This window comes from Lonchura striata, chromosome 1A, assembly GCF_050655825.1.
Source record: "Lonchura striata isolate lonStrDom1 chromosome 1A, ASM5065582v1, whole genome shotgun sequence".
Classification (NCBI taxonomy): domain Eukaryota; kingdom Metazoa; phylum Chordata; class Aves; order Passeriformes; family Estrildidae; genus Lonchura; species Lonchura striata.
Window position 1 is genome coordinate 50,820,408 of NC_140741.1, and position 13,440 is coordinate 50,833,847.

Genomic DNA, 13,440 nt, shown 5'->3' on the forward strand with positions numbered 1-13,440 from the left:
AGAAGTGTGGATGAAATGATTGTCTATTCTTTAAATATGCCTTTTGAGAGCTAATTAATATTAAGCACTTGAAAATTGTCTGGCAAAAGGGCACGATAAAAATGGAATATATGAGAAAAAGTTTTTTATAATGAAAAAAGCAGAATAATGTTAAATACTTGTGCAAGAGGACTAAGGGCTCCTCTGAGGTGCCAGATTGACAATGTTGCCTGATCCTGTACCCGGAGAACATATGCACCCTGGGCAGCAGTTTGGCAAATTGTCTTGCCTGTGTGTCTTCCGTGTCATAGATACACTGGCTCCAGCTTGCAGCTTGCCTCCAGGCTCTGCTAAAGCTGACATTTAATACCTGCTTTTGTAATCATAGCTTTTTTTTTTACTATGGGCACTTGCCTACTGTGAACAGGATGGAAACTATCTTCTCCATTTTATTTTTCATTCTGTGCTAATGAAGGACATAATGTTAAATGATTTATCTAGCACAACAATTTTTATATAAAGGAAAGAGAATTCAGTAAACAAGGTGATGAAATGTGAATCTCATGGTCATTGTCATTAATTCTTTCACCATTTCATGTGGAGACAGGAAATTGTGTTCTTGTAAGATGCTTCTTAGCTTGATTGTAGGAGCTGGACCAGGAAGTGGTTTGCTTAGAAAGCATCAGCATTGTTTTGATTACATTTTATTTTTGAAAATATTATGCAGAGAAATGTTACTCTAAGTACTTAATCAAAACAATTTCAGGTAATAATAATATGGGTCTCTGCATTTTGACTGTCATATGGTACTGACATCTGTTGTAAACTGCACAGATAACCTGTCTTTGTTGCTAGTCCAATTTTTATGAATCAGTCATGAAAAATGGCTATGTTTATTTGTTTCAACTCTTTTTACTAAGGGGTAAGAACAAAAAGGGGGTTAGGGGGAGATGCATGACATTGTTCCTTTGTTCCTACAAATTAGTAGCATGTTTAAGGCTAAACAAGTATGTTCATAATACAGAGACTCTACAAGCTTAACCTGATTTTTAAAATTGCTTTAAACATGACTTTTAAAAAGAAATATTTGTGAAGAACAAATTCCATTTATGACTCAGAAGAGAGCCTGATATTGCTCTCAGTGATGTTTTCTGTATGCATTAATTCAGATATATTTAAAGCAGATTGTAATTGTTCCCAGTTGAAGGTATTCATGTTTAGTGTGAGTGTCCAGCACGGCAATGGAGTGCGAATAAAACTTGCTGATCTCGGAGCAATAAGTTCCTCTAGCTTGTAAATACTAGAGTACAATTTGAACTTACTGAGAAGTTATGCATAGAAATACCTAGCTAAGAGAGCTAGCCAAAGCTCTTTTTGTTATCAATTTTTTACAATAGAGCTGAATATATGTTTTATTGCTTAAAAATCTTACTTACCCATCCCTATCTCAAACTGTTATGGAGCACACAGCTTTTTGCTTACTTCAGTTACATTGAATGACCAGGTCATGAATATTCACAATGATTCTCTTGCAAAAGACTGTGTTCTGCTTCCTGTTATCTAGGAATGTTGTGTGCATAAATGCCTAGTTGCCGAGTTAGATTGGTTTCCTTTCTGCTGTTGTTTTGGAGAAAGCTTAGTCAAATGCTTCTGTAACCCCAAATATTTCACAGCTTTCCCTTTTATTTCTGTACTCAAGGGTTCTGTATTAGAGATCTGCTTCCTATCAGAGGATGTCTGTGCAGAATCATCTTACAGCCAATCGATAACTGCTCCGAATGTGGCAGGATAAAGCTGTGTGTTCCCTTCCACTCCAGGGGACTGCCTTTACTGCCTGTGCAGCTCCTCACTGCCTGCCAAGACCAGACTTGGCTTTTTGATGTACTGCTATGGGGAACTAGGCAGTGGGCTGTAAAGGCAAACAGGTTCAGATTAAACAGAGGCGTTCTCGATTTGTGGTACTGAGAAATACAGAGAAGTCTCTGTCTGAACTGCAGTATCTGAGCTAGCTTGATAGGCTGCATGGTAATGCTAGTCTCTGATGACAGCAGGTATCTAACATGCTGAGGATTTAACGCTCTCAGGCAAGTGCTTTCCTCTATGTATCTGTTTCTGGTAAGAATGAGCTGTCACCATTTGATGTATGGGGAGAACAGAGGTCTCCTGAGATAAGGCTTCATTATGCTTCTTGAAGAACCATTAAATTTCTATCACTGCAATGTGATCCACTCCTTGGGTAATGACGTTGTTTCCTGAGCCTTTTCTTCTGTCCTACCTCTACTCATATGATGCTATTTTTTTTTTAAATCTACAAACAGCAAGAATGTAGAAATATATAAGTAGCAATATTTCAGTGTTTTCACAGAATCATAGAATTACTTGGTTGGAAGAGACCTTCAGAATCACTGAGTCCAACTTGTGCCCCAACACCTCAATTAAACCATGGAACCAAGTGCTATATCCAGTCTTTTTTTAAACACATCCGGGGTGGTGACTCCATCACGTCCCTGGATAGACCATTCCAGTGCTTTATCATTCTTTCTGTGAAAAACCTTTTCTTGATACTCAACCTATATTTCAGTTGGCGCTGCTTAATACTGTGTCCTCTCATTCTGTCAGTTGCTGCCTGGTGAAAGAGACCAATCCCCACCTGTCTACAGCCACCTTTCAGGGAGTTGTAGAGAGTGATAAGGTCACCTCTGAGTCTCCTTTTCTCCAGGCTAAACAGCCCCAGGTTCCTCAGTGGTTCCTCACAGGGTTTGTGTTCCAAGCCCCTCACCAGCCTCGTTGCCCTCCTCTGGACGCGTTCAAGCATCTCAATGTCCTTCCTGAACTGAGGGGCCCAGAACTGGACACAGTACTCAAGGTGAGGTCTCACCAGCACCGAGTATAGGGGAAGAATGACCTCCCTGCTCCTGCTGGTCACACAATTCCTAATGCAGGCCAGGGTGCCATTTGTCTTCTTGGCCACCAAGGCATACTGCTGGCTCATATCCAACTGGCTGTCAACCAGCACCCCCAGGTCCCTTTCTGTCTGGACACTGTCCAGCCATACCGTCTCCAGCCTATAATGCTGCAGTGGATTATTGTGGCCAAAATGCAGGACTTGGCGCTTGGATTTATTAAACCTCATCTTACTGGACTCTGCCCATCCATCTAACCATTCCAGGTCTCTCTGCAGAGCCGTCATACTTTCTAACAGATCGACACATGCTTCCAGCTTGGTGTCGTGTGCAAATTTACTAATGAAGGACTTGATGCACTAATCCATGTCATCTATAAAAATATTAAATAGAACTGGTCCCAGCACAGACCCCTGAGGGGCACCACTGGTGAATGGACCAGCTGGATGCAGCACCATTCACCAGCACTCTCTGGGCCCGGCCATCCAGCCAGTTCCTAACCCAGCAAGGAGGGCTCCTGTCCAGCCATGGGCTGCCAGCTTCTCCAGGAGTGTGCTGTGGGAGACAGTGTCAAAACCCTGCTGAAATCCAAACAGACAACATTCACAGCTTTTCCTGCATCCACCAGGCGGGTCACCTGGTCATAGAAGGAGACCAGATTGGTCAGACATAACCTGCCCTTCGTAAACCCATGCTGACTGGGTCTGATACCCTGGCCGTCCTGGCTGTGTGATGATGCTCAGAATAAACTGTTCCATAACCTTACTGAGTACTGAGGTCAGGCTAACTGGTCTATAATTACTAGGATCCTCCTTCCCACTCTTTCTGTGAATGGGCATCACATTGGCCAGCTTCCAGTCATCTGGAACCTCACCAGTGAGCCAGGACTGTTGGTAAATGATGGACAGCAGCTTCACAAGCTCATCTGCTGGCTCCCTCATCACCCTGGGATGGATCCCATCTGGTCCCATGGATTTATGAACATCCAAAACATTTTCATGCAGAATCTAAGAGTGACATGATGAAAAATCATACATTCTTATTGCATCACCTGGACGTTTATATCACATTTCTTTGTATAAATTTGTGGAATTTGGGAAGCAGTGCTCTATTTTTAAAAACAAATCAGTGTTGTACAAGTATTTCAGTGTGGTTGCTAGTATTATCCAGGAATAACTGTAACAATTTTTATTTTGGTTGAGGCTATTTAGGTGGTTAATCTAAATTACTAAAAGAAAAAGTAGGGTTTAGTTATGGGAGAGTAATTGAGGTACATTATAAGATGTGCCAAGATTTTGTATCTATCTGAAATGTCTGTGCATGCTATTTAATAGCAGTCATTGAATTTGTGTGCAAATTTACACTGACTGTGTAAAAAAAGCATGGCATATTTTTCTGCATGAAAATAATATTCCGTGTATGTTTGCTATATTTTTAGATGCAGTAATACGTTCAGGATTACCCTTTTACTCTGAAGTGTTATTAGCTGTCAAAAATTAATAGGACAGGAACATCTCTTTAGGGTGAAAACTTTTAATATTTGTACACAAATATATAATACAATTACAGAAAGTTCTTCAGGTAGATACTATTTTTGTGGTAGAGTACATAATACATTTTATGGAATTGTTTCAGTTGTCTTTTAGCCAGTCTATGCATCTGGTGAACAAAATAATTAAATTTGAGTTTTTAATTTCATAAACTAGATTTTCTCTAAAAATTCAGCTGCTAAATTTCTCTCTGAGTATTTTCTATACCTGATTTCTGATTATGTAAGGCTAGTGGTAAATTTGGATTATTATACATATGAGATGCAGATATTATCCAGCTAAAATACTGTTCACAACTCCATGTGTGTTTTATCACATGAAGCAACTGTGCTTATTTTGTTATTGTGGATGATCTCTGACCTTTGCATTTCTTTATCTTGAATGATATGTATTCTGTGTGCCGGTTATCAAGACTGTCTGGGAGGCTGACAGTATTTAGATGCAAATACAGCAGTGCAAGCAGCGCACATTTATGGTCTAATTCACCAGTGTGTTTGTGACATGAATCACATTTTAATAATTGGAAGGGCAAATTACAAGACAGCTGTCTCAGCAGAGAAAATAAGAATTGTTTGCATTGATAATTAGCAATTGTTTTTTCTTTGATTATTGCCCGCTTCAAATAGAATTAATTTTTTGGCACTTTTTGGAGGGCTGGAACATGTGTTTGTTTAAAAAGAGGAATAGAACTTCTGGTAGCTCACCTTGGCTGAGTTGTAAATCAATGTTATCATCAGTTTTAACTATCGAACTGTTCTTATCTCAACATAAAAGTTTACTTAGATTTTCTACCCCATTCCTTCAGGGTGGGAGGGAAGGAGAAAGAGAGGTTGAGCAAACAGTTGTACCATGCTCAATTTTCAGTTGCTCTTAAAATCGCAACATAGATCCTGTAGCTAATTTAGATGAAGGTGGATTAACAACCAGAAATTCACTGTTATAATTTAGCATTTAGGATCTGAGGAAAGTTTTCAGTACTATATATTAAAATTTGCTTAGATATGAAAAGCAAAATCAAAAGGCATTGCCACAGACAACGTAATTCATGCAGTAAATAGTAGAAGATATTACAAGTGGTATTACAAAACATGTTGCAAACCGAGCCTTTTGATTTAAATTTCTCTAATCTCACTGTGTGACAGAGAATCACAGAATCTCTAAATATAAGCACAGGATCTGGGTGAGGAGGAAATTTGCAGCTGGGTTAGGGATCTCTATTACTCAGATCTAAGGAGTGGTATTGACACAGGTAGAATTCATAAGATTGTCCCAGTTGTTTTTTCAGGGCAAGTAACTTGTATGATCATCAGTGTTATGCTACAGAAATAGGCCAAGCTATGTCTGCTAAGAAAAGACTGTAAAAGAAGATGTTCTCCATATTAAGAGGCAAAAAAGCTCTCAAAGGTGTTTCAAAGAAAATATTTTGAAAGAAAATAGCGAAAGGCCTACTTTTTGTCTTCACAAGTGTCCTACTTTTGGCCAGGATAGAGTTAATTTTTTTGCAGTAGCTGAGGGGCTTATGACTAGGAGGTTTTTCTGTATTATTTCACAGTCATTGCCTGGGGTTGGGAAAAGGGTCTCTTTTGCTTTTGAGAAGGATGTTCCTTCCAGTGGAAGAAAATGTGGTGGGGAAGAGCTGATTGGTATTTGATTACTGTCTACTATGGCAGGCTTTCTTTGGAAATCCTCTCTTGGTCTTACACCTTTTCCTATTAATACTGTTACTGTTCATTTTCTTATCTCATTGCTCTTTCTAGTAAATGGCTCTTATCTCAACCCATGATGTATGCCTTTTGTGCACTCACTTGCAGGGGGAGAGGGAAGGAAGTGTGGAGTGGTTTTAGTAGGACTAAATTGGAGAGCATAATTCCTAAACCACAACAACAAGGTTTATTGTTTGCTTGAGTAGCTGTAGCTTGACTTGAGTAGCTTTTTTTAATATAAACAAATGAAAAACAGGAAAAAGTTTCAAGTACTTGAGGTGTATTTGTGCCTTTCATACTTAAAAGGAATCAGTAAGTTTTTGTGAGACTATTGAAAAGCTATCTTCCAAGTCAACATTAAACTTTTAAGAAAAAAAAAAGGCATAGCTTTCAGTAAAGCAATTTTTGCAGGCAACTTTTTGTGAAAGGAGCAGATTCATTTCCCCTAGAGAGCTCAGTTATTGTGGTAGCCAGCATTTATACCTGTGACAAGCCAAAAAAATCTGTTGTTCCTGGACATCCATTTTGAATGAGGAGATAGTAGTTTACTTGTGTGGAATTATTCCAGTAGGACTTGATAGATGTGTTGGTGTGTTTAGACTTTGTTGTTTTTTTTTTTTCTCCTTAATTTTAATGGCTTCCTAACATTTGTTTGAATGTATGAGCTTCATGTGTTCCATCCCTTAAGATGTGTGGTTTGAAGGAAAAGATTCACCTAATTTCATACATAGAGCAAAAGTCTGTGCATTGCAAAGCCACTTAGGTCATTATTCCTCTAGGTCATGATTCATCCCAGCTAGTTTGCATGAGAATTCTGTTTTAAAAATGCCTAGTTATTTTCTCAAACTACAGAGGGACCTCCAAGTTGTAATTTTAGACTTGTGTAACAGTGTTTGTTCAGATGAATCCCACTCAAGATTGTCCCATGAGTAATTTGGTGTATCTAGTGATGCAAATATCTCAACAAGTGGAATGGACATTCTTTGAGTATGTTTCTGGCTTGAGACATAATTTAAGCATTCATGAGTTGTTACACTACAACACGAAATAACTCATGCACTCACTCAAGATCAAAAGAGCAAAAGGAAGTAACATTTATTTCTGATCTCACAATATATAGAATTCCAAAATTGACAGTGGATTGGAGGATGAAATTGCTACTTCTCCTGAATTGGGCAAACCAACACTGGTCAAACCAACAGTCTTTCCTCCCACAATGAAGAATACAAAACAATCATTATTTACATGAACAGTGTGTGAGAACTCCAGTAGAAATATATAAACATCAGGAGGCATAGAAAACTTTTAAAACAACTTTAAAACTTTTAAAATAACAGGGTGACAGTGAGTGAACATGTGCTCTAGGTAGACACAAAGACCTCATACTTTCCATAACAATTATTTCCCAGATCTTACCTCAAACCCTTTTTAGTTGTACATTTTCAGTAAAGCTTAGGACTGTCTAGGTATTCCGGTATTTCGAGTTCATGTCATTGTTAATTAAAACTCTTTTAACATAACTTGTGAATAGACTCCCATCTTCGAGATTCTTGGGAACAACTGATAGAGTGCTTTGACATCTTAAAATGCAGTTATGTATGTGGTACTCTCAAGGTCTGTTTGAGTTGCACTTGATGGACTGAGACCTCAGATAAGTCAAAAATCAAAGTTTGGTTAGATACTCGTATTACTAAAAGATTTTTAGTGTGTTCCAAATTGTGAGCTTACAATCAGTATATAAAAATACATGGTGTTAGCAATAATCTGTGTTGGTAAATATTGATACAAATTGCTTGAAGAATGAAAAATTCAGCTTAAGTTTTAAGTCAATATACCCATCTTTTGAGAAACTTGGAGGATTTTTTTCTATTGGGCTGTTTAACATTCTTGTGTGGGAAGCACTGTGAGCTGTGTCACTTGGGAATTTAGAGTAATAGCAGAACAAAGCATTAGAAAATAGTAATGTATTCTGCACTGGCAGACCAGGAAGCAGTTTACCCAGAAGGTCTTTCCAATCCCAAATTTAAACTAGCTTGTGAGGTAATGATTGTGAGGATACACTGCTACCATCAAAGGTCATCTTTTTACTTCACGGTTAAGACCGCACTGCCTACTGATGGTTTTTGTCTTTAAGTATTTGAAATATTTTTTGTCACTTGGGTATTTCTATTAAAAAATATTTATAGTCCTTTTTCATTCCCTTTCCACCCAGTCCCTTTACCTCCTTCCGCTACCCCAAATTGACAGTCTGATTTAGTCAGGTATCTCTCTGCTTTGCAGTCTCTAGGAGCTGTTGTTTCAGCCACATATTTGCTTGAATCAATTGATTTAATTGCAGGAGACTGGTCTGGACATGGATTGAATACTGAGGTAACAAAGCACTGTTTGCAATGTTTGATCAGCACCTATATGTAATTTCTTGTGATGAGCATGGTGTTTACCTGGAAGGGCTGCCATTGAACAAATACTAGAAAGAATTAATTGGCAGCTTTTGAAGCAGGTTATGAAACTGTTTGTGAGCATTGGTAAGATTTTTTGCTTTATCACTTGTACCAGGCATTTAGTTAAAAATGTTCTGAAAATGCAGCTGAATCTTTTATCTAATTGAGCTATTTAGCTAGCCTTGACAGATCAAGAGAGACTGTGTAATTTAATGATTTTCTTAAGTTTTGAGAACTTACATTTATCAATTTGGGGATTAGAAATTCTTATTTCCAGTAAAGTAGGATAGATGGATGTAAGTGTTTCATGTAAGAGTAACTGGCAACCTTTCAGTGTATTGTTTTTGTGTTTGAGTATGTAAATTGCTCAAAATAGCAACATATGTGAAACTTTACATGTGCTCCATGTTGGTCATATTCACAGCCTGTGAATTAGAGAAAAAATGCCTCCCCTTGGTCTGCATTCCATTCATTGATGGTAGCAAAGTTTTAACATACATGGGGTATTGCAATATACCAAATATATTAGTCTCCATAGGGCTACCATGTATCAACATATTTCCCAAAGCCCAGGAGCCTTTTACTCCCTAGAAATTTTGTAAAGTGCGCCTAAAAAACCTGTTTTCTGGGTTTTTTTTTATGTCTTGGCAATCTGATTAGAGCAATAGCTGTAAATGATTAAAACTCCCAGAGGATTTGCTACTACTCAGACACAGGTCAGCTGTATCTTTTTCCAGCATGCCAGTCAAAACTTAAAAGCAAGATAAATGAATGCTTAATAGCTCCCTAGGAAAGAAAATTTCAAAGGTATGTGAGCTCTCTGCTATTTTTGATTAGCCTTTCTCTTTCTCATGAGCCTCATAAATAGATTTCTTGCATAAAGAGACTGCTTTGGTTAGTGGGTCAGAGCAATTTAAGATCCTTATAGGTGTACTTACATGGTTCGATTGAATTGTATTTTCTTGCTTACTCTTTCTATTGTATACCTAGAATATGAGAATATGCTTTCTATATTCCCCTTAATTTCCACCTCGGTGTTGTCTTTCTCTCTCATATCCCATGCAGGGTTTTAGTAGGCTTTGGAGAATATTTGCCTATCTAATCTTTTAAGGTAGCTCTTTTGTTATACATGGAGAGTTACAAAAAATTATACAGATACAAAAAATTATACAAATATTGTGGAGTATTTAGCATGTAAATAAATAAGGAATATTCATGCTTCCTATTGTTTTCCAAACATTAGAAACGTAAAAGCTACACCAGACTGTTTTCATCAATTCCAGTAGTATAGAGGAACATTCAAAACAAGTTTGGACAAAAATGGAGAAATATTCCATTGAAACTAGTTAGAATTGATATAAGGTGGGATTTGTCTTTTGCAGCATGTGTGCAGAAGTGCTGTAAGGCACAGTGAAATGTAGACATTTCATGAATCTCTTAAGAGACTGCATATGTAGCAGGGCAGTGCTGGGTAAGATAACCAAATATCATTTAGGTCTGATGCTCAGATCTTGGCGCTGAGTACTGTGCATGCAACAAAACTGTCACCCCTCACAACAAATCTTTAGGAGACATCATAGTAAAAGGCTAGACTGGACTATCTTTTAAAAATAGACTTTGTATTCCCTTTCTTATGCTTCTTTATCTCTGATACTCAGTGGCAAAAGAATTGGGTGATGGAAGAGAGAAGGCATTTCTGTCTGGTACTGGTTCCAAACCTGAAATAAAATTATGTCATAGCAGCTCTAAATTCTGTAGAGAGATTTCAGCCTGCTTGATGGACGTTGAAATGTAAGATAAAAAGTATTTGAGAAAACTAAAAACATTTGAGTTGCTGTACCATTTATAACAATGGTTTCTGGGAATAGAACAGTCTCATATAAATATGCAGCTGTGTATTTATATCTATATGATTTTTTAAATTCATTTTTTCTAATTAGGTATGTGCACAGATGTTAATTTGCACATTCAGTTTGATTTTGAGGCAACTGGCATCCTGCTTGTCAGAAAAGCATTGCAAGGATGTAAATATTAGCTCACCCTTTATCTTTTTCTTTAATCCATGCAAATCTGAAAATAAATCTTTTAATATGGATTGACTAGAGCCAGGAACAATGCAAGCAATTTTAATTCTATCCTCACTGATAATGTGGGGGCTCTACATAACATTCTGTGCTGAAGAGGGGTTTTGCCCTATGAAGAAATGCAGAGGATAAAGTGACACCATTTACAGATATAATACAAAATGTTTGAGCCATACATGCACTTCATAAGGGAAATATCATCTCTGGACTTGTCCTTATGGGGTCACTTTTTATCTAAGTAAACCCAGTACATTGATTAGAAAGAGCTGTAAACACTGCTGCTTTTCGTATTGCTGTGAATCAGGCGTGTGTTTGGAGCAGAATTAATTTTGTATCAGAATAAATAATTCTGTAGGCAAGCCTCAGGGCTTAGAGATGTTTTTGGCTCACCAGCTGCCTTCCCAGACTGCTTTTATCTGGTGCAGACAAGCTTTTCTATGGCACTTCTATCATATGTGTGTGCAGAGAACAGATATTGGCTTCTTATTCTGAATGCTGGCTAAAAGCAGTGTTCCCTGGAATTGCTCTCATATCGTTAAAGAGTCAACATCATCTTTTTCTGATAACTCTTTGTATGCCTGATCATAATGTTTGAAGTTAGACCCATACAGAGAGCCTTAACACTTTCTCCCTGTGGGAAAAGACTACAAAGAAAGTTAAGAAGCTTTCATGGTTGGAGGTTTTTTAAGGCCATTGTGAAACTATTGCTATGGTTAAGTTATTAGAGCCATACTGGGGTGCCACATTACCTAGAAGATTCATAGGATCATATGAAGTATGGAAGTTATACCCCTGATATTCCTGACCTGCCTATCTTCAATGTGAAGCTGAATAATTTTGCAGAATGTTAGTGCTAAGCCTTATCAATGTCAAGGACAGCGGGGCAGAGCATGCCTTCCACAAGATGTGCCCCATTGCCGATCTCAAGGGAGTCATAGTGTTGTGATACTCTCTCACCAGTTCTCTCAGCCATGCTCTCATCCCTGGGAACACTGATGGTCAAGAACAAATGCTGGTTTGTATATGGGATTTGCTGGTTTATGTCTGGGATTTACTTCAGCTGTACACAGAGGTTTACACATGGCACTTGGTTTTGGTCCGGGCATGCACATTGTTGTGTTTGAAATAGGTAAGTGGGTATTGCCTCCAGTTTGTTCTCTCTCTCAGCCCCAAGATTCCACATCTATTATAACTGCACATAAACTAGAAACTCCATTTTAATAATGAGGTATTAGTACTGAAAATTGCTGTTGTTCCTTCCAAAACAATTGCATGGCATTTCCTATCAGTATACCCAGAAAATAATTTCTCTATCTAGATTTCCAGAAATTTTTTAATAAAAACGTAACTCTTATTAAGCATAAACCATTATAAGTGCAGTTGATAATAATCAGGATGCAATTTAGTAGACATACCCTGCACACAAATAAGAAAATTTGAAAAGTGAAAATTACAGTAATAATTTTATACCTGGACATGTCTCAAAATTGCTTTAATGGTATGGCAAACATTGAGAATGTCCATGTGGGCACAAGAGGATTTTGGAGGAGAAAGTAATCTGTTGGGTCTCTAACATAGCCCTGGTCCCCAGCCTTGCCAGTGATAGTAACCACAGAGCAATATTTTGGTGTGAAGCTTCCCAGGTAGCCATCAGAATGCACCTTATGTGGTCATGGAGTTTTAATACATCTGAAGGCCAATGACAATGGGAAGAAACATGGGAAAAAAATTCCTTATCTAAAGTTTTCCTACAGCAAAGTTTTCTTTACAGGTTTTGTAGAGCCATTAGAACTGACTAAAACAGTAGTTGCTTAGAACTCGTCCTCTCTGAACGTTTTCCTCAACCAGGTTGATTTGCAACATCCAGACTCTGTAAATATATTTGTGTTAACTTCCATGAAATATTTAATGAATTTGCCACTTACAGGAAAATATTATTATTATCTCTGCTACTAGTAGTACATGGAAGAGGCTGCAGGGAGTTTGAGGACTCTGGTTGCTTTCTGAAAATCCTGTCAGTGTAACTTTTTGAGAGCTATCTGTGTTGACAATAAGGGCAGTATAGAAAGGATAATTCAAGTTAATTCTCAGAATATATTCTGGGGTTGTTCTCCATGAGTCTGTCAGTACCCTGTAGCTCACGTGAAGTAGAAGATATTTCAGACACATTTCACCTGACTTAAGTCCATCTGAATTTAGGCAAGTGTTTGAGGTATTTAAATGAGAAGCTTCATCACCCTGAATGCTTTCCATAGTTTGTCTAGAGGAGGAAGTCACTAACTTCCCCCCCAAACTTGACCACAAATATTTCTACCTAGTGTTTTCCTCATAGTGTTATTTAGCAAGAAAGTTTAAAGATGTTCCTGGCTTGGATATATTGCTCCACTTCCTGTAGACCTGTGTTTGCAGTGCTAAATCCATTTGGAAGACTATATTACTCTAAGTATCTCAAAATTATTAGAAGTCATTATTGAATGACTTTTTTTGTGTCTGTTAAGAGAATAAAACTGTAAAAAAGCTCTAACTAACATTGACTTTTATATTTGTAAGTGGTTTAGTCTGTGATCCTTATGATGTCTAGGACTCTGCTTTATTCTGTGATTGTGTGTATGTTAAATATCAGTGTAAAATAGTGAATAATAAATTTGGTTCCACTGTAAAAAATATATATATATATATTGCCAGCAAAGAACATTTAATTACAGCTGTTTATGTTGTAAAGGCTGAAGACCACAGAACAATGTGCTGAATGGAACAAGCAAGAATTGCCACCCTGTGCT

The 13,440-nt window shown here is 37.7% G+C and overlaps 1 protein-coding gene across 4 annotated transcripts in view; it reads left to right on the forward strand.

Moving 5' to 3' along the window:
- The window catches only part of NAV3 (neuron navigator 3), a 518,378-nt gene that overhangs the window by 118,009 nt on the left and 386,929 nt on the right, over nucleotides 1-13,440 (forward strand). The gene's annotated exons all lie outside the window — the stretch shown is intronic.